The sequence below is a fragment of the Ixodes scapularis genome, unplaced genomic scaffold (assembly GCF_016920785.2).
Source record: "Ixodes scapularis isolate PalLabHiFi unplaced genomic scaffold, ASM1692078v2 PGA_scaffold0__279_contigs__length_252992795, whole genome shotgun sequence".
Classification (NCBI taxonomy): domain Eukaryota; kingdom Metazoa; phylum Arthropoda; class Arachnida; order Ixodida; family Ixodidae; genus Ixodes; species Ixodes scapularis.
In genome coordinates this window covers 235,548,526-235,572,677 of record NW_024609835.1, presented here as the reverse complement: position 1 = coordinate 235,572,677, position 24,152 = coordinate 235,548,526, and the positions used below count along the sequence as shown (strand labels likewise).

Here is a 24,152-nt window from a genome sequence, read left to right as displayed (position 1 = left end):
TGATGCTAACAAAGGTTTGAATGTATGTGAGAAGGTAATGTAGACAATAACTTTTAGTTGGACAGGCCGAAAAATTAAGCTTGACATAATGCTTGCATTGGTATGAATAAAAATTAATGTGTGCTTATGCTACAGAAGTTTTTTGTTGCTCCAAAATTGACTTTTGACTGCTCCAAGAGCTGCGCCAAAATGACTCGGACCAATCCCATCACTGGTATCTTAACAAAATTTGCATATCATTACTATGTTAAAATATTCCAGCAAAAAATATAAAATATTAGGCATAATACCATGTTTTCAATGGGCTGGAGCGATGATAGACATCACATGCCGACCTCATTAGATGTTTTTGTTAAACCCCTTCGAAAGGATAACAGATCTTGCTTTATTTATACTCTGTGCAGGACGATAGGCCAGCTCAAGCGTAGGTTCCACTGCCTCTATGCTGAGTTGAGGATGCAGCAGAGAGATGCTGTGACATCACTGTCGCCTGCTGCGTCCTGCACAACCTGGCCAAGACATACCCTTGCAGCATGCCAAGCACTGTCCTCCCCGAAGAGGTTCCCGTCGAGCCCGTGGCAGCGGGTCGTGATGAAAGCAATGAGGCTTGGTACGCCATCATTAGCCAGTTCATCGGATGAGCGTAAGTATACTAATATATTGAGCATGCTGCTTCGCATGGTCTTGAATGCCAGTGCACTGTGTTGGCAAGGTACTCCCAATGATGTAAAGTCGTCAAACATTACCTTTTAGAACTTATCCTCTGTGATACAATGTTGATATATAAAACTTTTTAGTACACTGTACATGCTTTAGTCATATTTCATCTCACCCGACGAAGGACTAGGGCCCACAGCAAATATACCACATGGTTTCAAACGGGCTCGTGATTGGACTCGGCGGCCTGTAGCATTGGGCTACAGGCCGCCGAGTCCATCGTAGGACGAGACGGAGTATAGCAGATCTGAATCCAGAAATCTATTGACAGTTGCAAGTAAAATGAATTTTATTTCTCAGCAGCTGTGTTGGCTTTGTCATATGTAAACAAATATATTCAAAATTCAAATTAAAAACAGCCTAGTATGTCGACGTTTACTCTTCTCCTAATTGTTTTTTTAACAATTTGATTTGCAATTCTGCACGCTGTGTTTCCAGTCCAATTAAATATTTTTAAAGTTTTTTCGTTCCTCTAGTAATTTCTTGACTGATGGTAGAACTCCTCTGCAGCAGTTGCTGCTGCGATAGTTGCCGTGGCAGCTTGTTTAACCCTTTCTGTGCTCTCCTTCTCCAGCAGGAGATTCGCTCCCTCCAGCTGCTGCTGCCTCTCTGTCTCCTGCAGGAACCGCTGTGAAGCCTCCCGGCACCAACGTCAGCTGTACGGCACATTCGTTAGAGCCCGCTGCACCGCCTCCTGTGGCAGACTCTCGTACAGCACTTCCGCTCCCAGAGGGACCAGGCTGTGAATCTATTCCCCTGGAGCTGCGACAAATGCATATGTAAAAAGTGGTCAGGTTTTGTTCTTGTCAGTACGGGCAAAGAGAACACACTGTGCATAGTTTGTAACCCTGATAAAGATGCCGATGCTGGGCCAAAATTTATTTATACGTGTTGGTGCAGAGGACAAAGTTTGGTAGCTAAGTTGGTTTATATACTTACATGCAGGTTTGAGGTCGGAGCACAGTGTCGTTACTTCTTGCACAATCGCCCAATACATGGTGTGGGAAAATGCGCATTTGGTTGTGAAGAGCATTTGCAGGCATGTGTTCATACACTTTCACTGCTAAAGGTTCGAATGAAGCTGTCTAGTTTTGTGATTAACAGTTAAAAAAATTAGTGGTCACATTTCCAGTCAAATCTCGTTGCACTGTGCACATTGATAGGACAACTTCAAACATTACAGCACATAGTTTCACTGGCATCGATTTTATTTTCACAGGTTACCATCATGGGAGTCGTTAACTTCACAACTGGAATGAAGGTAGTGTTTGAGCCAATTTTCCTAAGTTGGTAAAACTAGCAACAGGATGGTTGCACTGTTTGTGATATTTTAATTGACATATTGAAAACCTGTTACAGTTAGCATAAAAAAGCCATTGTCACTTTGTTGCATATAATTTTTATTAGATTATGGTAAACAGCTTTACCTCCTGATTTTTCATTGCGTGCCGTCCTATTTGATAAATTTGTAGCTTCCGTAAAACTCTTTCAGCCTTGCTGAAAATAACGAGAAATGTGGTAGCGCTCTGTCTTGTCAAATCTTGGAGTGTACTCTGGAAGACGGTTTCGTGACTTATACTTCGGCCCGCCTTTGAGCTTTTGTGGTTGAAATAAAACTGAAGCCAGATTCCCGAAACTTTCTTACAACAAAAGAGCTTGTAAATTTATCTTACGACAAAGTTACGAACTTTTGAGTATTCCCGAAGCAACATTTTCGCATGTTTTGCGCAAGTTACAGATTTCGTCGAAATGTGCGCAAAACTTAAAAAACATTTTGCTTCGGGAATACTCATAAGTTTGTAACTTTGTCGTAAGATAAATTTGCTAACTTTTTTGCCGTAAGAATGTTTCGGGAATCTAGCCTCTGGTCTTTATATAAAAGTGCTCGGCAGTAATGCTATTCAAATGGCAACATGCCCATCTTCGTCGTTTACCCTGAGACTGGGTTTTTTTTTTGAAGAGCAGAAGTAACAGAAAAAACAGACAGGTCTCAACCTGTCTTGAGACCTGTCTGTTTTTTCTGTCACTTCTGCTCTTCAAAAAAAACCCCAGTCTCAGGGTAAACGACGAAATGGTTGACTTCCACCAGCTAGCCTGTACTTTGACTCTTTCCTCGTTATGCCCATCTTGTTATCAACATTTGTCCTCGTCCTTTAGAGCTTCGCCTGGAGCCACAGTTCTGCTTTATTATGACCGGTTCCTTAGCACCATTTACTCCTCACACAATCGGGTCTAGAAACCAGTCACCTAATCTTCCGTGTCACCTATCGTGGCAACCAAACCCGCACAGATTGGGAAAGTCCTCACCGATCGTCTCGAGGACGGCTTCGACGAGGGGCGTCAAGACATGGGGGTTTGACCCAGCAGCTATGAATTAAGGCATAGTAATTTCGTATCGTCTACTACTTACTCGAGTCATGAGCAAAAACAAAGGAGGTGGGGTTCACTGTTCAACCAAGTATGTAAATGAATCTTCCATGGGAAAGTCAAAATGAACAAATACTGCATGAGGCATTCTTTTAAACATTCAGTAGCTGTGACATAGCATTGCTGAAACTGTGGACTATGTAATCATGCAATTTTTACTTTCTTAAAGTTTGGCCTGTCGGCATCGGTTGGCCTGGACCATTGTGCTCTAAAAATGTGTGTTAATATTGTGTCCCAAGTTTTGGGTCTTCCACTAGAACGGTTTTACGAGTTCCAGACAGCCTGTGCAGAACTTGTACATAAACTGCAATAAATGGTCTTCTGATGCTGTAACACTGCTTTTACTGCTGTTCTTAGAAGACGACAAGTCGACTCCCAGCAGAGGGCAAATGTGCACGAATACAGCATACAAATGTCCACATGCACGTTTCAAAGTCTGATTGTCCGTATATTATCACTAAAGCAATGCAATATTTTTTTAAAACTTGAGAACACAATGAACTTACCTGTGCGCTGTTCGTGCTTGTATAAGCTGTACAGCAATCTGGTCTTCTTTAAAAGGTTCTTCGAACGCTGCTGTAATTGGTCTGGGATGCGCAAACAGTCCATGCCTGTCTTTGGGTCGTGATCGCAGCATTGAACTTCCCTATAATTTGATATTTTTGGCTTGCCCACTACCCAAATTAGTTGTAATTGTTCATCCAATGTACAATTTCTCCGCCGTTTCATGCTGATGCTTGATGTCGCCTGACTCATTTTCGATTTCAGATTGGATGTGATCGTCTGCTACGTAATTATGTCTCTCCTTATAATCCTAACAAAACATCTAGTTATCCCAAAACAAAATAAATTGACGAAAGACAGGCGCAAGAGAAAACATGGGCACTTTTTTCATGATAGAAGCTTTGTTTATTTCACAGTTGTACAAGTCCGGCATCCGTGCTTGTTTATTTCCCAGTTGTACAAGTCCGGCATCCGTGCCGGCAGTTTATATTAAGGTAACGGATATTTGATTCCGAGGTTTTTAGTCTACATCTTGCCTTCGTTGAACCGTCTCCCGCTGCAAGGAGGTCGTCGGTGTTGTGGATGCGCTGCAAGTACAATACACGGCGAACTGTACTATAAACCAGACTCCGCGATTAGAGGCAGTTTTTCGGAGAGATTTGTTTCACTACCATGCGATTGCGGCTCAAGGTAGGTTTCAAAAGTGAAAAAAAAGAAAGCTGGACGCTGATTACAACGCAAGATCTGCTGACATGACGTTTTGATAGTGGTACGATCACATAACTTTCTCGTGAAACATCGCTCCACTCACCTAAGTAATATATTTTGAAGATCCCGCTGACTGTACCATTCGTTGAAACAAGTCCACGGGCGATGCGTGAACTCGAACTTGACGTGACCAGTCAAGCGTAGCCATGCTCCCACAGCACGCTCGCCGTCCGGCGGTGGGCGAGCTGCCGTCGACTCCGACTATAGACTCTGTGTTGAAATGTTCCTTTCGTGGCACGAGGATGACGCATCTTCGTAAAAATAAATGTTCCCAAGCGTGACGAGCAGCCGTAGCAGCCATATTGTCTGATGCTAGGTACTATATGACTCTGGCGTCCCTACTCTGCAGGTCACGTGCCCTAAAATTCCCCCTCGTATGGAAATCCGGTTAACCGCGGTTAGTTAACCAGCTTCGACCAAACGGGCCCTGATGTCAAAATCAACTTTAGCTTTTCAAACTCTGTTGTTCGTGGTTCCATGCCCATTGGTTTTTGGAACTCAGCAATGCGACCAGCGGGTGTGACTTTTGGGCCAAATTGGGAAAACATTTCTCAAGGTAATTTACCATTCCAATAAAGCTCTTAAGCTCCGCGATACAAGTGGGAGCTTTCATCTTCACGATGGCTTCTACCTTATCCTGATCTGGACGAACTCCTTCTTGGTCGATGATATGGCAAGAAACATTACCTCAGTTCATGTGAACCGACACTTAGTTTCGTTCAGGGTAATTCCTGCCTGCCTGAGTCGAGAGTGGGCGTCTCTCAGGTTTCTGTCGGCATCTGCTCGTTTGGATCCGCACAAAAGAATGTCGTCCATGTTGAAAACTTGTCTTTTCATTCCACTCAGAAGCCGGCTCATCTTCTTCTGGAAGAACTCTGGAGTAGGTGCAAAACCTAAAGGAAGTCGCTTAAACTTAAAGCGTTCAAATGGTGTGATGAAGGTGGTCAAAATCTGGGACTCTTAAGCAAGCTTAAACTGCCAGAATCCAGAATTAGCATCAAATTTTGAGAAGAACTACGCATTCCCAAGTTGTCCCAGTACGTGGTCTCCCACTGGAAGCTGATGTTTTTCTCAATCCACATACTTGTTCAGCTATGTGAAGTCAACGAAAACTTTGTAGGTTCCGTTCGACTTCGTCACGACTACCATTGCTGATCACAAGCCTGTGGGCTCGTCCACGCTTTCGATTACACCCAGGGTGATCATACTGTCGAGCTTTTCCTTGATCTTTTCCATTAAGTTAATTGGAATTCTTCGTGGAGTGCTCAGAGACAAGGGAACTGCATCCTTGCATAACTTAATCTTGTAAGGCTACTTTACGCAGCCAAGGCTTTGAAAAAGTTCCGGAAACTCGCCCTTTGAATCGACTATCCTGGGTTTCGTGTCGACTACCGCACTCAGTCTCTGTACAAGTTCCAACTCCACAGATTGTCCTCTCGACAAAAATGGTTCGTCTAGCTCTTCTAGGACATAGACTTCAGCGAATATGCGTTTTTCTCTATGGCGAATATCTGCTCTCAGTACACCCGGTACGCTCAAGTTTGTTCGGCTGGGCCCCTTTACTAGTTTTTTGACCTCAACCAGAGGCAATGCACTGAGGTACTGCCTCTAGATTCGTTCTGGAATCGCAGTGACGGCTGCCCCCGTGTCTATTTTGAAAGAGACCGGAGCTGTTTGGTCTGTAAGTACAATCCTCCATCCGTCTTCCTCGGCTGATTCCATGACTCCAAGAACGGCAGGCTCTTCGGCTTTGACTTCTATTACGGTCTTGGAGCTGCGGCAAACTTTTGGAAGATGTCCTATTTTCTTGCACTTGTTGCAGATTGCTTGTTCAGCGGGACATCTATTTCGTGAATGATAACTCCGGCCACACAACAGACACGTTTCTTTAGTAGCCTCTTTGGAAGACCTTCTCGCATTCAGCTTGCACGTCGGTGGTGACGTCGCGGACACTCGTCTGAGACTGTCTTCTACGTAAAGATCAGTTTGCTGCTTCGTCAGTCTCTCACTGGCGTGCCATTCTGGTTGTTTTTTCTAATGTCAGTTTCGCGTCGAGCTGCATCCGCTCGGACCACTTCCTTTCTCGGATACCCACTGCGATGCGGTGCCTTATCATTTCGTCCGGGAGGTTGTTGAGCCGGCAGTACTTGGCCAATCTATGAAGTGCTCTTACGAAGTCTTCTGCTGACTCGGATGACTCTTGCACTCTCAAATGAAACTTGGCCCTGTCGTAAATTACGTTCCTTCGAACAATGAAATGCTCTTCGAACGCGTTTCGTACTGCGTCGTACTGCTGCATTAGCGCCTCTGTCAGCTTCAGCGAGAGAAGAATATCTTCGCTCTTGTCTCCCACGCAGTAGACTAAGGCACTGACCTGTTCGGAACCGCTTTTTGTTTGGAGTCCACTCACCACTTGAAAGCGTTCGAACCTCCGAATTCGCTGGGGCCAGTCCTCTGACTTGGAAAAGTCAAACTCTTCCGGTGGATGGCATGCAAAAAGTGGAGCCGCCATGGCGAACCGAAACTCAGGTTCTTGAGAACTGCGGTCTCCTGCTGCCATCGGTTTGTAGTAGTCGGCCCGGTACACTTTTTACTGATGTCCTCTCAGGGCGAACGTCCTTAACCAGTTGCTGCCACCATGTTGTGTTAGCCCATGGGAACAAAAACACAACCATTCTCTTTCGAGCCCAGACTAAAAGTGTTCTTTACTTCGTCGTCCTCTGGAACCCCCCCCCCCCCCCTTCGGAACGCGAAAGTACGCGTAACCTAGCTTACTGAACAGTGTCCTACAACCTAAACGTTACAATGGACGGCCCCGACACATCGGCACTCGTGGACACCGGAGCAGACTAATCAGTCTTGATTGGGAGGCTCTCTCGCCGGCTTAGAAAAGTGACGGCGCTGTAGGAGGAGCTGCAGATACGTAATGCTGGCGGACACATCATTACGCCTGTTGGAAGGTGCACTGCTCGAGTCGATATCCACGGTGAGACGTGCGCTGCCAAGTTCGTTGTTCTGCAAGACTGCGCAAAGGACGTTATTTTCGGAATGGACATTCTCTGCCAGTATGGCGCCGTCATCGACCTCGGGGCAATCAGTTTCCCTGCGAAAGCCTGTCCAGCCGCCGGTGAAGGACAACACGACGTCAACCGCGATCCGAGGTATTGCCGACCATGTGAACCGGCCGCCGCGGTCCAGTGTTTTCATCACCGTCATAACCGACGCAGCCATGCACGGTGAAGCTCTTTTGGAAGGCAGCATCCAACTGCTCCTTGAAAAAGGAATGGGCTTCGCACGAGGCGTAATGGAGCTTCAAGAACGACGTAAAACTGTTCTCGTAACTAACGTTTGAGAGGAGCAGCACGTAACGAAGGGTACCACCGTTGTTCACGTCGAGGAGCTTCAGGCGCCAGCCGTGGTCACCGCAATCTTCGAGGAAAGCTCGTCGTCACAGCAGAAAAGCACGTCGCCGCCGCCACTCGACATCGATTCCGAGCTCCCAGCTCCTAAGCGCCGGCAACTGGTTGATCTCCTCGTCGAATACAGTGACTGTTTTGCCACGTAATCGAAAGTTCGCCAAACAACAATAGCGAAACATCGCATTATTACCGACGATGACGCGCTCCCTGTCCACCAGTCGCCGTATCGAGTCTCCTTAAAAGAAAAAAAAATGTGATTCAAGATTAAGTCCAGTAAATGCTCGACGGCGACATCATTGAACTATCAAGAAGTCCATGGCCGTCCTCAGTCGTCCTTGTAAAGAAGAAGGAAGGAAGCATGAGAGTCTTCGTAGACTATCGTCAACTGCATGCGGTGACTAAAAAGGACGTATATCCGCCCCCGCTCCGACGATACGTTAGACCGATTGCGTCATTCCCGATATTTCTCGTCGATGGACCTGATAAGTGGTTACTAGCAGATTGAAGTCGACGAACGCGACCGGGAGAAAACTGCCTTTGTCACTCCCGACGGACTGTACGAATTCAAAGTGATGCCGGTCGGACTTTGTGCAGCACCGGCGCTTTCCAGCGAGTCATGGACACCGTGCTGGCAGGTCTGAAACGGCGGAGCTGCCTCGTTTACTTGGACGATTTCGGGGTATTTTTACGAGATTTCGACGAACACCTGAGACGACTTCGATCCGTGCCATCAATACCGTCGGCCTTTCACTGAAGCCAACAAAGTGTCTATTCGCCTATGGTGAACTTAAGTTTCTTGGCCACGTCGTGAAAAACAATGGTGAACTCCCTGACCCCGAGAAGGCCCGTGCCGTAGCTGCATTTACGCCGCCGTCTGACAAGAAGGCCGTGAGAAGATTCCTCGGACTATGTGCCTACTACAGACGATTTGTTCGGGACATCGCCAAGCTGTCTGCACCCCTGACGAACCTCACGAAGGACGCCGTGAAGTTTAAATGGACAGAAGAACACCAGCGGTTATTCAATGAGCTAAAATGAAGACTCCGGACGCCCTCGATTCTTGGCTGTTTTGACCTGTTCGCTGAAACAGAGATCCATGCGGACGCCAGTAACACCGGACTTGGCGCGGTACTGGTCCAAATGCAAGACGGGACAGAGCGAGTCATCAGATACACGAGTCGGACGCTGTCTAAGGCAGATAAGAACTACTCAACGACTGAAAAGGAGTGCCTTGCTGTCGTCTGGGCAATAACAAAGTTTCGCCCATATCTGTATGCAAGTCCTTTTCGCGTCGTCACGGACTACCACTTGCTCGGCTGGCTCGCGAATCTGAAGGACCCCTCCAGAAGCCTCGCCCGGTGGAGCCTACGACTGCAGGAGTTCGACATGACCGTGGTGTACCAATCCAGCCGGAAGCACAATGACGCCGTCCGCCTGTCAAGGGCCCCAATCGAGGCCGGACCTGCCTGCATCGTCGACGACGACAATGAGCGTTTCCTCGGCGCTCTTGATGTCAGCGACATGGCAGCACTCCAACGAGACGACCCTGAACTACGAGCGCTCATCGAGCACCTAGAGGGGCAAGCGAGTACGGTTCCCCGGGCTTTCTCACGAATCCTGCCTACTGTAGTATTTGTATATGATCGATAATACCGGCACTGAAAAAGAAGCCAATGCCGCGCGTGGAATAAAGAGGGCCGGGCTCCCGCGCTCGGGGCGCTCCAGACTCAGAGACCATGGCCATCAGCTGGCGGGTGTCATTGCTTCTTTGAGCTTCAACGGCGAGTCCCTGGCCGCCGCTTGATCAGAAATACTACATTTTGGTGACGAGGATGGGAATTTATTAACGAACTCCGCGCCGCGGATGGATGGTGGCCGACACTCGCCAGTACTAATTCACTTATCGCTGAGTTTACTTCCTGCTCAACGTTCGAGCGTGTCCAAACATGGCGGCTGTTCCATTCCTAGCTCCCCCGCCATTTTTGCCAACGCCAAGCACATCCATAGAGCCTTGGAAGACATGGAAATCGAGTTTTATGAATTACCTCGATGTTACTGAAGCGGATCAGTGTTCGGCTAAGAGCAAACGTGCCTTACTTATAAGCTTGCTTGGCCAGGAGGGCCAACGAATAGTAGCTACCTTTAACATGGCAGGACCCGCCGTGAACGAGAACGTCACAGAGTTTGACGTTTTATTAACGGCTTTGGACTGTTATTTCGCTGCTGGTACAAGCGTGGTCCTTGAGCGGAAAAAGTTTCACAGCCGTGTCCAGGCGCCCCGTGAAAGCGTACTGGATTTCCTTAAGCGCGGCTATGGTGACTATGGTGTCACCATAGTCGCAAAGCGCGGCTTTGCGACTATGGTGACTCTCCTGACGATAGAATCGCGGAGATTTTTTTGATGGGACACTTATATCATCGCTAGAACTGGATCGGTTGATTCGAGAGCCTGTGGGGGCTACCGCACCGAGCCTTGAACGTGCTGTCTCCGTTGCTCAACAGTTCGAGAAGATATCTCGAGACTGCGATATGTACCATCGATTAGGAGCTGGTTCGCGTTCTGACGCATCACGGTTGTCCTTCTCCGTTGATCGGGTAGTCGCTCCGCTCTGTAGAAATGGCCGCTCTCCACAGCAGTTCGTTGCTAGCCCTAGTCAAGATGGCGGGCTTCGGCATCCTGTCTTCGTTTTCTACTCACATTTTCACTGACCTCGGGTGCTCACCCGTGCCTCATACCGTCGTTCTGCGCGTGATGCGCCTCCGGGAGCGCACACATTTCTGCGTGATGAAGTGCCATGCCAATTTTTTTGGCCATCGGCCCCATTCCTGAGAGATGTGCCCTGTTTCGCGGGCAACGTGTTTCTCGTGTGGCAAGTCCGGGCATTTCGCTAACGTCTGCCGGAGTTACCCACCTCCACCCGTCGGCAGCGATCGACGTCAACCAGCTTTGCCGGTTGGACGTGGCCAATCCTTTGGGCGCCGGTACCAGCGCTCCGGAGCTGGTCATGCCAGGACTCCCATCCATGGCATCGTGACGTTCCCAGACGACGACAATGACCTACGACCCAGCGTGTACACTGTTGGGTCTTACGATGAGTCTCCGCAGCCAGCCAGTCGACAACCACGAAACTTCATTGCCGATGTAGAGGTAAACGGCATCCTAATATTTTTGATAATTGACACTGGATCGGCAGTTTCTATCATCTCTGATAGAAACCTTCCAAAGAATGTCGAATTCAAATAATGAAACCACCGCGCACTTTGGTGCATTACCTTCAGAGATCCATCCCAGTCTGAGGCTGTTTTCAAGCAAATGTCGCTTTCAACGATCGCTTTGCGACGATTCTGTTCTACGTTGTGAGCAAGGGACCTTCTCTGCTCTACACAGACGCCGTCCGTGATCTCAAGCTTTTTTGTCTGGGGTACAGCTGAAATGTTTTTATATTGGCAGCGGCGGCGGCACGGAGTGTACACCACGCTAAGAACTCTCTTCATTACGCACAGGTTGGTTCATTTTGCATCCAAGTGTGAGTTCCGTACCTTTTACTCCCTTGCTGCTGCCGCTGCTGCCATATTGTTGTTCGCTGTTGGCTTTGGTGTACGAACATGACAAGCTTGGTGTGTAACGAATCGTTACCAGAAGGTACGTTTTATCTTACTTGTGTAGACTGCAAATACCAGTATCACACTGGTGATTGTTCTGGTGTTACAAAGACAGAATACAGGTCAAAAGGTGCACCCTTCCGCCAGGTTTGGCAGTGTCGAACGAGCGCCACGGCAGGGGCAAGGGTGAGTCAACGCGAGAAAGAAATAAACGAAGAGATTGGTGTGGCGAGCATGCTTATTGCAATAAACAAAAAACAGGACAGTCTACTAAGCCTCAGAGAGACAGTGGTTCTCATCGAAAGCTCTGTTCAAATGATGTCTAGACAGTATGATGACCTAATGGCACACGTCAAAAATCAAGACAAAGAAATGAAGGACCTAAAAAACACGTAGTTAACATTGAACAAGCTGAAGCGGCTTCTAATACGGAAATGAAGTCACTCAGGACCGAAGTGAACGAATTGGAATGGCGCAGCAAACAACTTAACCTCGAGGTACATGGCGTTCCGTATTCAGAAAAGGAAGACCTGCTTGCCAAGCTAAATGTGGTGGCCCAAATGATTGATGCGCGACCACTGACGATGGAGGAGGTCACTGCCGTTCACAGACTTAAAGCTAAGCCAGACAAAGTGCCTGGTATCATTGTAAGATTTTTGAGGCAGACTACTCGCAATCATAGGTTGCGCAACAAGAAAAAGGTTGATCGAGACAACATATATTTACTGGAATATATGACAAAGCAAAACAAAGCACTACTCTGGACTACAAAAGAATGGGCGAAAGAGAAGTCTTATCAATTTGCTTGGCATGTGAATGGCAAAATTCTCGTGAGACGAAAAGCAGGTGAACGGGCGGTTGTGATTGAGTCTGCAGATTCTCTGCTTAAACTGCGTTAGATGCCACGAGAAAGGTTAAAAAAAGGATCCATCTTCTGTAATGCTTTATCATGAGAATGTGCTTCCTCGGGACCTGAAACAGCTTCTTGGTGACGAGGACGAGCGTTTTTTAAAATGTTTTCACGTTAATGCACAATCTGCTAAAAATAGAGAGCTTAGATTAGAAGTTCCTTTTGCACAGTTTAAATTTTCATTCGATATAATAATGCTAACCGAAACATGCTATGCAACAGAAACCGAAGCACTTCAAATGCCATTATACTCCAGTTACGTCTTGAATCGCATATCTAGTCGCGGGGGAGGTGTGTGTTTGCTCGTAAATAAATCAATAAATTATGAACTTTGGGCTGATTATTGCTGTATCACTCAAGACTATGAAGTGCTTTCTGTGAGAACAGGGAATACTGCTATAAGTGTGCTTTAGCGACCACCAGATGGCCGCAGTATTTCCTTCTTTCAGTTTTGCGAGCGGTTTTTACAGGTCGTAAAGGCTAACCATTACGATTTAATTTTGGGGGGAGACTTCAATATTGATATGTTGAAAGATAGCGCTTGTAAACTTGAATTTAATATTTTAATCGAAACAAACGGATGTGTCAGCGTTATTAAATCTCCCACACGAGTCACAGTGCGTAGTGAAACAATGATCGATATTTTTATTACAAACGCACTGCCTGATAAGATTACATCCGGAACGCTAGGTTATGATATTAGTGACCACCTTCCAATATTCCTCTGCTTAAATACCAAACCATATAAAGAAGTTAGAAACACAGAAACATTTGTGTTTCAAGACATAACAAACGACAGATTAAATTCTTTTAAAGCAGATCTTTCTGAAATTAATTGGAGCCCAATATACAACTGTGAGGATGTTAATCTTGCGTATAATACATTTTTGTGGGACGTTACAACTCTTTACAATCGTCGTTTTCCTTGGAAAACCTTGAAAGTGTCTAAAAGATCCGCAAGCCATGGATAACGCCTGAATTGTTGAAGAAAATTGAGAAAAAAAAATATGCTATGCCAGAAATTCCTTAAAACTAGAGAACCGTCGCAGCTTTTAAGTTTTAAGGTTTATCGAAATCAATTAACAAAAATACTACGGAAAGCTAAGACAGTGTATCACACTAACTCTTTTCAGGCGCAATCTACACGTGCGGATGTTGTCTGGAGAAAATTAAACTCCGTTTTAAATCGCGTTCCAAATCGGCAGCCTGTAAATAGCATTGTCCATGAAGGAGTGTACTTAAATGGTAATTCTTTAGCTAACACTTTTAATGACTACTTTGCAGGCTTAGTTAGTGATAATACCACCACAGATGCGTTCCGCAGTTACTTGGAGTATAGAAATAACCATTCTATTTTTCTTCAACCTGTCACAAGTTCTGAGGTTTGCTCCGTTTTTATGCAACTGAAAAATAGCAGTAACTGTGACTGTGATAATATGCAAATTCGACCTATTAAATACGTATTTGACTTAGTAGCACCCTGTCTGTGTCACATTTTTAATCTGTCTTTAACAACGGGTTATTTCCTGAAGAGATGCAGATTACGAAAGTGGCAGTGTTGCATAAAAAGGGTGACAAAATATTCTCAGCAACTATCGACCTCTTTCTATCCTCCCGGTATTCTCCAATGGCCTAGAAAAAATAATACATACTCGCCTAGTTCAATTTTCTGATAAGAAAACCCGCTGACTCCCGCCCAATTTGGTTTTAGGACAGGTCGATCGACAGAATTAGCATTACTAGAGCAAAAAGAATATATTAAAAAAAAAATTCGGAGAGAAAAAGCAGGTTTTAGGTGTATTCGTTGACTTCACGAAAGCCTTTGATTTTATCAACCATAACATCTTACTTAAAAAATTTGAGCCCTATGGTGTCCGTGGGTTGCCTTTAGAACTCCTACGTTCCTACTTGCAACACCGTTGCCAATATGTTTCTATTGGCCAATTTTCTTCTGACGTTAAACCTATTCACTCAGGCGTCTTACAGGGGAGTATTCTTGGACCGTTTCTTTTTATTATGTACATAAATGACACTGTAAACATAAGTCCTGCAAAATTTGTCATATATGCCGACCACAGTAGCCTATTCTTTTCTTCAGATAATAGCGACGATCTTGTCACAATCGCCAATGACACTTTTTCCAAACTGGGGGTGTGGACAAAAGATATCTGCGTAAAAATTAATACTGATAAAACTAAAGCTATCATTTTTCAACCCAAAAATTAGTGCGTAAATCTAACGAGAAGCATTGTGCTTGACAATACGCCAATTGAAATTGTCAGTAATTTTAAAAGTCTTGGAGTCATATTTTCGCAACATATGTTGTGGGACAGTCTCATTAACCACTTACTTGCAAAATTATCTACCATCATAGGTCTGACATTCCGTAACGGCAAAACACTCCCAGTCAGTGTGAAGCTTTTAATTTACAATTCTTTATTCTATTTACATCTCAGCTACTGCAACCTCGTCTGGGGTAACACCACATTCACAAACATGCAAAAATTATTTTTATTGCAGAAAAAAATGGTTAGAATAATATGCAACGTGCCTTATGATTTCTATACCGGCAGTTTGTTTAAGAAGTTTAGGTTATTAAAATTTCATAGCCTTTATGAATGTAGATTGATTCTGAGTTTAAAATCAGAAAAAAGAAACATTATAAATTGCTGTCAACTCTAGCGGCATTGACACCAAATCTACACGTTCACTTAACTAGACAGATGGAGTATTGGAAGGTTGTTCACTGTTCTACTAACTATGGTAGGCAAAAGTTGCAACATACCATACCAAAACTCTTAAATTTCCTTCTAGAAAAAGAAATTTGCATTGACTTAATGTCCTTCAAGGCTTTGCGGTCTCTTTATATGTAGCAGTGATTTTCCTTCCCCACTCAAATGATTCACTAATTTGTTTATGCTATACAGAATGCACTCTTTTTGTGTTTTTTTTTATTTCTGTCTGCAACGACTGTGCTTGCCATCTCTTTAGGTGACTAATGGCTGTTTTGTAATCTGGTGCATGTAATATACATATATATGTGTGTGTATATATATGTGTGTGTATATATATAAGTGTATATATATATATATATATATACACATACACACACGTATATATACACACAAAAAATATTATATATATATATATATAATATTTTTCGCTGCAATGCCAATGTACGGGGCCGAGGGCTGGTCAAGCCTTCTTTGAGGCTTTTACCCTTTGCTCCACCATGCTTCATGGAAATAAACTATTATTATTATTATTATATTAAGGCAGCTGACTCCCATTCAGCCCACCACGGACATGTGATATCGGCTGACGTCCCACAGTCACCACGTACGGCGGGTTCCTCTGCCTCAACTTCACAAGTTCCAAGTTCAGCTGGTGCTCCAAGTAGTCCGCTCACACCATCTTTTTACAAGACTTGAGGTCCTTCTGGTTCCGCTAGCGACCATTTTTCATCATCTTCAACTGCTCCTTCATCTGATACTTCGGAACAGAATCCAAAGTCTTCTTAGGTGAGTGATTTCTCCATACAGCCCCCTGGTTTCGAAGAATTTGAAGATCTTTTCAGTTCTGAGCTGGGACTGGTTAAAAATCACACTTATACAGTTAGTGTACGGCACATTGTTCCACCCGTACAGTCAAAGCTCCGTCGTTTAACGCTTACTCTGCGTGATGCGGTCACAGCAGAGATTCTAAAAATTGAGCGTCAAGGCGTCAGCAAGCGCGTTAATGCCTCGGAATGAGTGTCAGCTATCGTCTTAATAAAAAAGAAAGATGGCGGAATCCGGATGTGTGTTGATTTGAGTGCGCCAAATCGAGCTATCGTCGTTGGCTCTTTTCCACTCCCAAATATCGACGAGTTGTGAAACTCGCTTCGAGGAGCGTCACATTTTTCGAAATTGGATCTAGCATCCGCCTACCATCATGTCCGCCTCGACCCTAAAGGGCCATACGCACATTCGCGTTTGAACGCGTTTGAGTGCGTCGCGGAGTCCTTGCGGCCAGGCGAGGTCGCTTGCGGAGCGACGCGCGCCTTCCCTCAACGCTCAGCAGCGCGACGCAAGCGAGTAGAGATTCGCTCAACTTTCCGAAGCGTTGCGGTGCGTTCGGGTGCGTTCGGCCAATCAGAAGCCGAAAGAGGAGAGGGGGTGACGTGTTCGCTCGCCCCACCCGGTCGACTCGGCGAGACGTATCCGGTTCGCCGGTCGCAGTGCTTGCTTTTTCGTTTTGGGGAGCTGTGGGGACTGTATTTTTCAAGGCTGCGATGGTTCAAGCTTGACAAAACGTCGGGGAAGTCGGCGAGATTGTCCCAAGATCGAACACTTCGACGCTGCCGCTGTGCGCCGCCATGCTGCCTTGGATTTCGCTTACTATTGGTGAGCCACTAGCGACAATAGCGCGTTCTTATTTGCGGTTGACTGCGTGTTAACGCAACTGTGCGTACAAGTTTGGCGCAAACGGCCTTCGCAAGGCAACGCGTCCGCTTGCCGCTACGGAACGCACCGCGCTCAAACGCGAATGTGCGTATGGGCCTTAATAGTCCCGGCCTCACTGCTTTCGTGACGCATGAGGGACTTCTCCGTTTTAAACGGGTTTGTTTTGGATTAGCTTCCACCCCTGTGGCTTTCCAACAAGTAATGTTCAGAATCCTCAAAGGCTGTCGAGGCGTCCAGTTCTATCTAGATGATGTCATTGCATATGGGTCAACCCAACAGGAGCACGATGATAAACTGCGAGATATACTCAAAAGAATCGCTCAGGCAGGAATGAACTTAAATCGAAAAACTGTTTTAATGTTAATGAACTTTCTTTTTTGGGTCATTGTTTGTCTGCAGAAGGCATAGCAACCCTTCTGTCGAAGACAGACGCAGTCCTGAACTTGTCAGAGTCAGCAGAACGTTCCCAATTGAAGGCCTTTTTGGGTGTTGCAGAGTATTATAGTAAATTTCTTCCACCTTGCGCCGCGGTCGTTGAACCCCTTCCTCGTCTTCTGCGCAAGGGTGTATGTTTTGTCTGGTCCCCTGATGTAGCTGCCAGTTTCAAAAAATATCAAGTCCTGCTTTCAGCAGGCAACAATACTCTCTATGTTCGACCCTACCATTCCTGTCATAGTCTCGACCGACCCCTCTAATTACGGTTTAGGGGCTGTTCTCTAAGAACAACGCGGACGACAGCTGAACTCCGTTGCGTTCGCGTCCCGTTTTCTCACGGGGGCTGAACGAAAGTATTCTACTTGCGAAAAGGAAGCTCTGGCTATACGGTGGGCTTCTGAAGAATGGCACGTTTATTTGTGGGGTCGGCAGTTCAACATCCGTACTGTCCTTTAAGCACCTGTGACCTTGATGAGAACTCAAGGAACTGGCGTCCGGCCTCATCGTATGAGCCGTTGGGTTGCCAAACTTTTTAATTGTAATTGTATCATGAAATTCCAGAGAGGCAGCAACAATCTCGTCGCAGACGCTTTGTCTCGCCTTCCAGTGTCAGATACAGAGAGCGTCACAGTTTTTAAAGAGGTTGTTTCTATCATTTGCGCTTGCCTTAACCAAAAGGATTTCCAAGAAGTAACTGCAAGGGATCTCGGTGTCCCCCAAGGTATGGTGTTTATTTCTTCATCATGGTCAGAGCATAACAAGCTGTTTTCAGAGCTGAAGTCATACTTTTTCGTTCGTGAGCAGCTTTCCGTGATCGACGGACTTCTTTTTCAAGGAGAGAAGATCGTAGTTCCATCTAGCCTTCGGAATCAAGTGATTGAGGTTGGTCACAAAACGCATCGAGGAATTTCTAGGACCACAATCCTTATCAACGAACTTTACTAGTGGCATCACATCTCCATGCAGATTAAGGACTACGTGCTGCATTGCACAGTCGGTCAAGTGACCGACAAGCCAGTTAAGTCATCTCCCGCGCCTCTGCAGCCGGTAGAGTTTCCTTTACATCCTTAGACCAAACTTGGCATAGATATCATTGGCCCATTCGAACAAGCACCTGCCAAGGATCTACTTTTCATCACTGTAGTGGAGTACTACACCAAGTGGGCGAAAGTGGCAGCTGTCTCCAGTGTCACGGCTGATTCGGTCATCAGTTTCCTGAAATTGATTTTTTCTCGCGAGGGACTACCCGAGAAGATTACCAGCGATAATTTTCGCAGTTCCTCAAGACAAGTAGAATACCCTACTGAAAAAAAAAAAAAACGATTTGGCGCCTGTATGAAAATAAACGGGTCCATACCGGTAACAGTTTAGCCATACCGGTCACCAGTTTGTCAAAGGGGTCGCCCGTATGGCTCAATGGGGTCCCCCGTATGAGCCATAACGGTCACCTATTTGGGCCAGCAGGTCACTTCGCTGGCAAACGGGTCACTCTTCTGGGCAAATGGGCGACCCGTTTGAGCAAAGTTGTTACACGTTTGCTCAAACCGGTGACCATGTTGCACAGACGGGTGACTGGTATACTGTACCGGTTTAATCAAATGGCTCTCGGGAGCCCGTTTGATATTGAACGTACCGATCGGCGGCGTGGGCACGACTGTTTCAGCTGTGGCAGCCAATGTTTCTGGAAGGCTGGTAGCGCCGGTTCATCGATTTCAGATCGTCCGCGTAATGCAAGTAACTATATTTATATTTTAACTCCGCTGATGTTCGTTTATACTGCAACTAAAACCAACACTTTTTTTATGTAAAGCGCGACGTTGGTGAGCCGATATTTTTGACAGAACTATGAAACTTCGTCCGTCTTTGTCGCCTCAATTTATTTATTCAGCTAGAATCTCTCTCGCAGAAGACGCGACCGCATGAGGAATGTACTTCTAGAGTCCGTTTCACTTCATTTCAAGACACAGCGAAGGTAGCGTGCGAACACGCGGCTGCAAGAACATCGAGCATTGCGATAGCACGCTCGCTGTTGCAGCAGTCCACGGTGCAGCAGTCTAACAAGCTCGCGCCGAGTACTTCGTTCATTCAGGCGCAAGCCGAGCTTCTGGCCGCCGCCATTCCCTGCGTTTGCGCGTGCTAAAATGCGCACGCGCCTGCTTACCGAGGCTACAAAAAGCACGTCTCACTGGAATGCCTGGGGAGAGCGTTCGGAGCTGTCTCGGTGTCCTCCGCCTACCACCGCGCCCCCTCCCTCCTTTCTTGTCACTTCTGTCACGTGACCCGCAGCAGCGCGCGAGCTACACGCTGATAAGCATCAAGATCCGGAAGGGCACGCCTTGCAGCAGCTGTTTTCGTTGTCTGCTTGTTGTCAGTTGCAGCTTGAACTTCGCTCATCCTACCTGTTTCAATCTGTCGCCTAAAGGCCCGTTCACACAGTTCAACAGTTGCGTTCGGAGCGACCACTATGCTTACAAACGAATGCAACCGCTGCGACTTCAACGACAACTGTGCGCGACGTGTACACACACATGTTACCGCATGCAACCACACGAATCAACAGCCAATGAGAAACGAGCTTCAGCTCCTGGTCCTGCCCAATAGTAAGCAATCCAGGTACGCTTACAAACATGGCGGACGGTTTCCTGCCCGACGCGAGGTCCACCGGAGCAGCCGGAGGTTTCGGCTACGGCGTACAGTCACGAAGATCTGCTGTGCGCCTACAATAGCTGTGTAAAGGCTGGTTCAGACATCTGGAACGAACCCGTTATTCATGACTGCGTCCGCCGTGACCGAAACGACCGCTCTGCGCCGCGCGTACACTCCTGCAACCCTGCAGCCTGCAGCAAGCGCAGTGCGTCGGCAGCACGGCGACCGCCTCTCCGCCGACGTCAGCTGTTTCAGCGGTGCCTCTAAAAAGAAGGGGACGCGCTGCCACTCACTTGCGTAACAGAAAATAGACAGACCGTCTTCTATGACCACAAACTTTATTGGTTTTATTTCTCAGAATACGCTTGCAGGGTAGTGCATTAAAAAAAGAAAAAAGAAAGATGCAGTACGCCGTCTTGGACGATCACGACGTTTAATGCACGACTTTGCCAATGGTACAAATCTCGCTACACGCTTTTTCTACGATTATGAAAGGCGATGTAATCTTAGCAGCAATATTGCAACGTATAAATATAATTTTGTGATCAGATAGACGTTGCGAGCGAGACGTTGAGAACGTTCAGGATTGCTAACACTTATCACCTTTCTCGGTTGATGCAAACGAGTAAAAAATCGCTACGTTTATACGGTACGCACCAGTAATACCTTGAACTTGAGCACATGCATGAAATACGCCAAAAAAGAAATCTGGGTGATGTTCGAGGACACAAATGCTAAGAAAGCACCACTGTAGTTGAAGTAAACAAACACGACGGCACGGGCGTTTCTGCTGTCTTGAGAGTGCCGCCACGACATCGTCGCACGAGTAGGTGGATCTTCCCTTTTAGTACGTGCTGGGCTATCATAACGACACACGACGAAAATTCACAGTCAAGGATAGCGCTTTTACGCGGAACGATGAGCTTCCACCACGCCGCCCACAGCGACGATCACCACCGAAGCCATGTTTGCAGATCGAAGGAGCCCGGGACGACCGGCGTGCAACGCGCGCGAGAGAACTCTCTTCGACCTGTGATTGGTCCGTCGCTCCCGTCTTTCCTGAACGTAACGAAAAAGTTCAGCCCGGCTCAACTCCTTGCGTTGCGAACAAACACGAACGAAATGATCGTTTGGCGCTTCACGCAACTGTGTGAACGGGCTTTAACTCTGCGGTCTTATTGGGATGTCCCTCGACGATGTATTGGATGTGCACAAAGCTCTCAGTGTTCGAAAAGTCCTACGTGTATATCGGCGACGAGCGATTCTTTAAAGAAGTCAGGAATCCTTGTGGTTTGGTTGGGTTCGGCAAACGACAGCTTCTGCGCCGCATCGTGTTGAAACTTCCAAGGAGTCGTTCCGTCTCGTTTGTGTCTGTGTGGTTGTTCTGCTTCGACCGCGTCCACAAATATCACGGATGAAATGTTTCAAGTCCGCTGCAATCTACTTGTTGGCAACGATTGACCGTTCTTCTACGCGTACTCTTCCAGATTATCTGTAAAATTATGCAGCGCCTATTCACGCAGCAGCCGGGAAAATAATTTCCCCGAATGTCTACCTGCATAGTCTAGAATTACCTCGGTTCTTGTTTGCTTTGCAATCTTGTCAGTTGTATAAAAGTTTAAAGTGACTCTCACATTTCAATGATCGCTTGCTCGTTTGTACTTGTCAACAGAAGACGTAATAAACTTCGAGGAGAATTGAAAACAATCTTTTGCGTCTGCTTTCCTGTCCATTCGCAAGCACCTACGCGAGCGTATTTGTTCTACGTGTTTTCTCAATGTTATAAATATGTATATGAGTTTCGGGACGTCTTAAATAAGTTTAAGATAACCAACCTTCCGTTTAGCGCTAGCGCATAATTTGCCGATTCGAATGGTACGTTCAAACGTGTGGTCACGTGCCAGGTCGAACGGGCACCCGTATCATACGGTACCCGTCTGAAACGAGCACCTGTATCAAACGGGCACCTGTGTCAAACGGGCACCTGTATCAAACGGGTGCCGTTTCAAACGGGTACCGTTTCAAACGGGTACCCGTATCATATAATCATGTTTGATTCCAACGAATCGACAAGTTTGCCACCCGTTTGAATCAAACCGCTCGACCAGGTGCCACCTGTTTGAATTTCAAATGTTTTTCTTTTGTTTTTTTTTAATAGGGCAAAACACACCGAGTCTGCGTTATATCACCCGAAAGCGAATGGTCAAGTGGAAAAATTTAACAGGGTTCTGAAATCTACTATTCAGTTGGCCCTTGTACGAGCGCGTTTTATATACGATACAATCATTGAGTATCTTGGTGTATATAGAAGCACACGCCATGCGATCACTGGAGAAACCCCAGCTTTTCTCTTACATAGTCGCAATCATCGTACACGTTTTGCGTCTTCAAGGACAGAATAACAATGAGCCTTCAATACCAAAGGTTGAGGCTCGACAGAGGTTACAGAATAGGGTTCAGGTCTATCAGAAAAAAATGAAGCAGTACTCTGACTCACGCAGAGCCCTTGAAGGTTCCATCCTTTGCACCTGGAGATTTCGTAAAGATTTTCAAGTAAAAACGAAAAGGCAAAATGCGACATAAATATTCAACTCCGCAGGAGATCCGTGAAAGGATTGGTACGTCGACATACAAACTCGCCGATGGAACAACGTGGAACGCTGAAAGGCTCACTCGAAAAACGCTGCAGCCTTCGAAGGTGTATTCTTGGGCTTTAGAGGACGATATTTTCCCCTTATCTCCCTCACCCCTTGGAGTAAAGCTTCCTGGCTGCTTTCCTCGCGGAGTCCTTGAGGTTCCTTGTTCAGCAGTTGCAGGTGCTCAGGTTCCTGCAGGTACTGGGTTCGGCTGCCTGGCGCTAGATGTTCATGGTCGTGGTCCATCCCCGCCAAGTGCTTCTCCGCCATGCCTCGACGGAGCTGTTCGTCACCTTCTTGGTCCTGCAACCCCGACTCCTGTTTCATCTCTTGGTCCAAGTTCTTCACTGTTTGGACTTGGGTACTGCAGCTCTTTGCCAGACTCCAGTTCGAGCGGCAGATCACCAGGGCCCCCCTCTGTGAATTCCGAGGCTGGCGTTACGCCTCCAGTGCATGAGTTCCGAATTGACACTGCGCCTGATTGTGTTTCGGTTGCTGGTCCTGAGCCCGAAGGTTCAGCTACGCCTAATACAATTGCCGCGTCCACCACAGATGCCGTTATTGGTGCCCCATCATGCTCATCGCCACCACACCTGACTGCAAACACGCCTACTGAATGGGGCTTCGCCACGCCTGTTTGAACACCTCTACCATCGACATTTCAAGTAGAAAGACGCCCAAGATGTCATACACGTTTACCAGAACTATTTAAAGACTATGTCAAGAATATCTTGGACATGAGCCCATCATCCACATCTCATGAAATCATGGACATTTGAATTTTTGGACTATTTTTTTTTTTCTTTTCTTGAAACTTTCGGGGTAGCAGTATAATCTTTTTTTCTAGCGTTAGTGGTATTTTCCTCCCCTCGTTTTTTTTTTTTCAAGGGAGGGAGAGAATATGTAGAGTTTGTATATGGTCCATATAGCCGACAGTGAAAAAGAAGTCGATGCCGCGCGTGAAATAAACAGGGCCGTGCACCTACGCTTGGTGTGCTCGACACTCAGAGACCATGACCAGCAGCCGGCGGGTGTCATTCCATATTTGAGATTCAACGCCGGGCCCCTGGCTTCCGCTCGATCAGAAAAACTACACCTACCTTCTCCATACGGCAAGGGGTGCTGTACAAAGAGAACTTCGTCAGCAACAGAACAGCATGGCTGCTGGTTATTCCTTCCAACCTTCGAGCCCAGCCTTGGCTACAGCAGGACGCTCGCCAGGATTCGAGAAACGTACTACAGGCCGAGGCTACCGAAGACCGTTCATCTCTACACCCGATCATGCCAGGAGTGTCAGCGACGCAAGAAACCGCCGACGAAGCCGTCAGGACTTCCGCGTCCAATTCCTCCCCCGTCCACGCCGTTCTAGCAGATCGGAATGGATTTACTTGGCCCTTTCCCGCCGTCAACGTTGGGAAACCGCTTGACAATCGTCGCCACCGATTATCTTACACTGTGCGCCGAAACGAGAGCCGTTCCTTCAGGTACGGCTGTTCAAGTCGCCAAGCTTCCCATCGAGTCCATTGTCCTCCGGCACGGCGACCTCGAAGTCCTCATTACCGACCGTGGGTTATCGTTCATGGCCCAGCTGACGCAAGAGATTCTTTGTCTCAATGGCAACGGCCACCGTCGAACCACTGCG

The 24,152-nt window shown here is 46.7% G+C and overlaps 1 pseudogene; it reads left to right on the top strand.

Moving 5' to 3' along the window:
- Positions 1–533: 533 nt before the first annotated feature.
- LOC120844519 lies at positions 534–23,107 on the top strand (annotated as a pseudogene).
- The last annotated feature ends 1,045 nt before the right edge of the window (positions 23,108–24,152 follow it).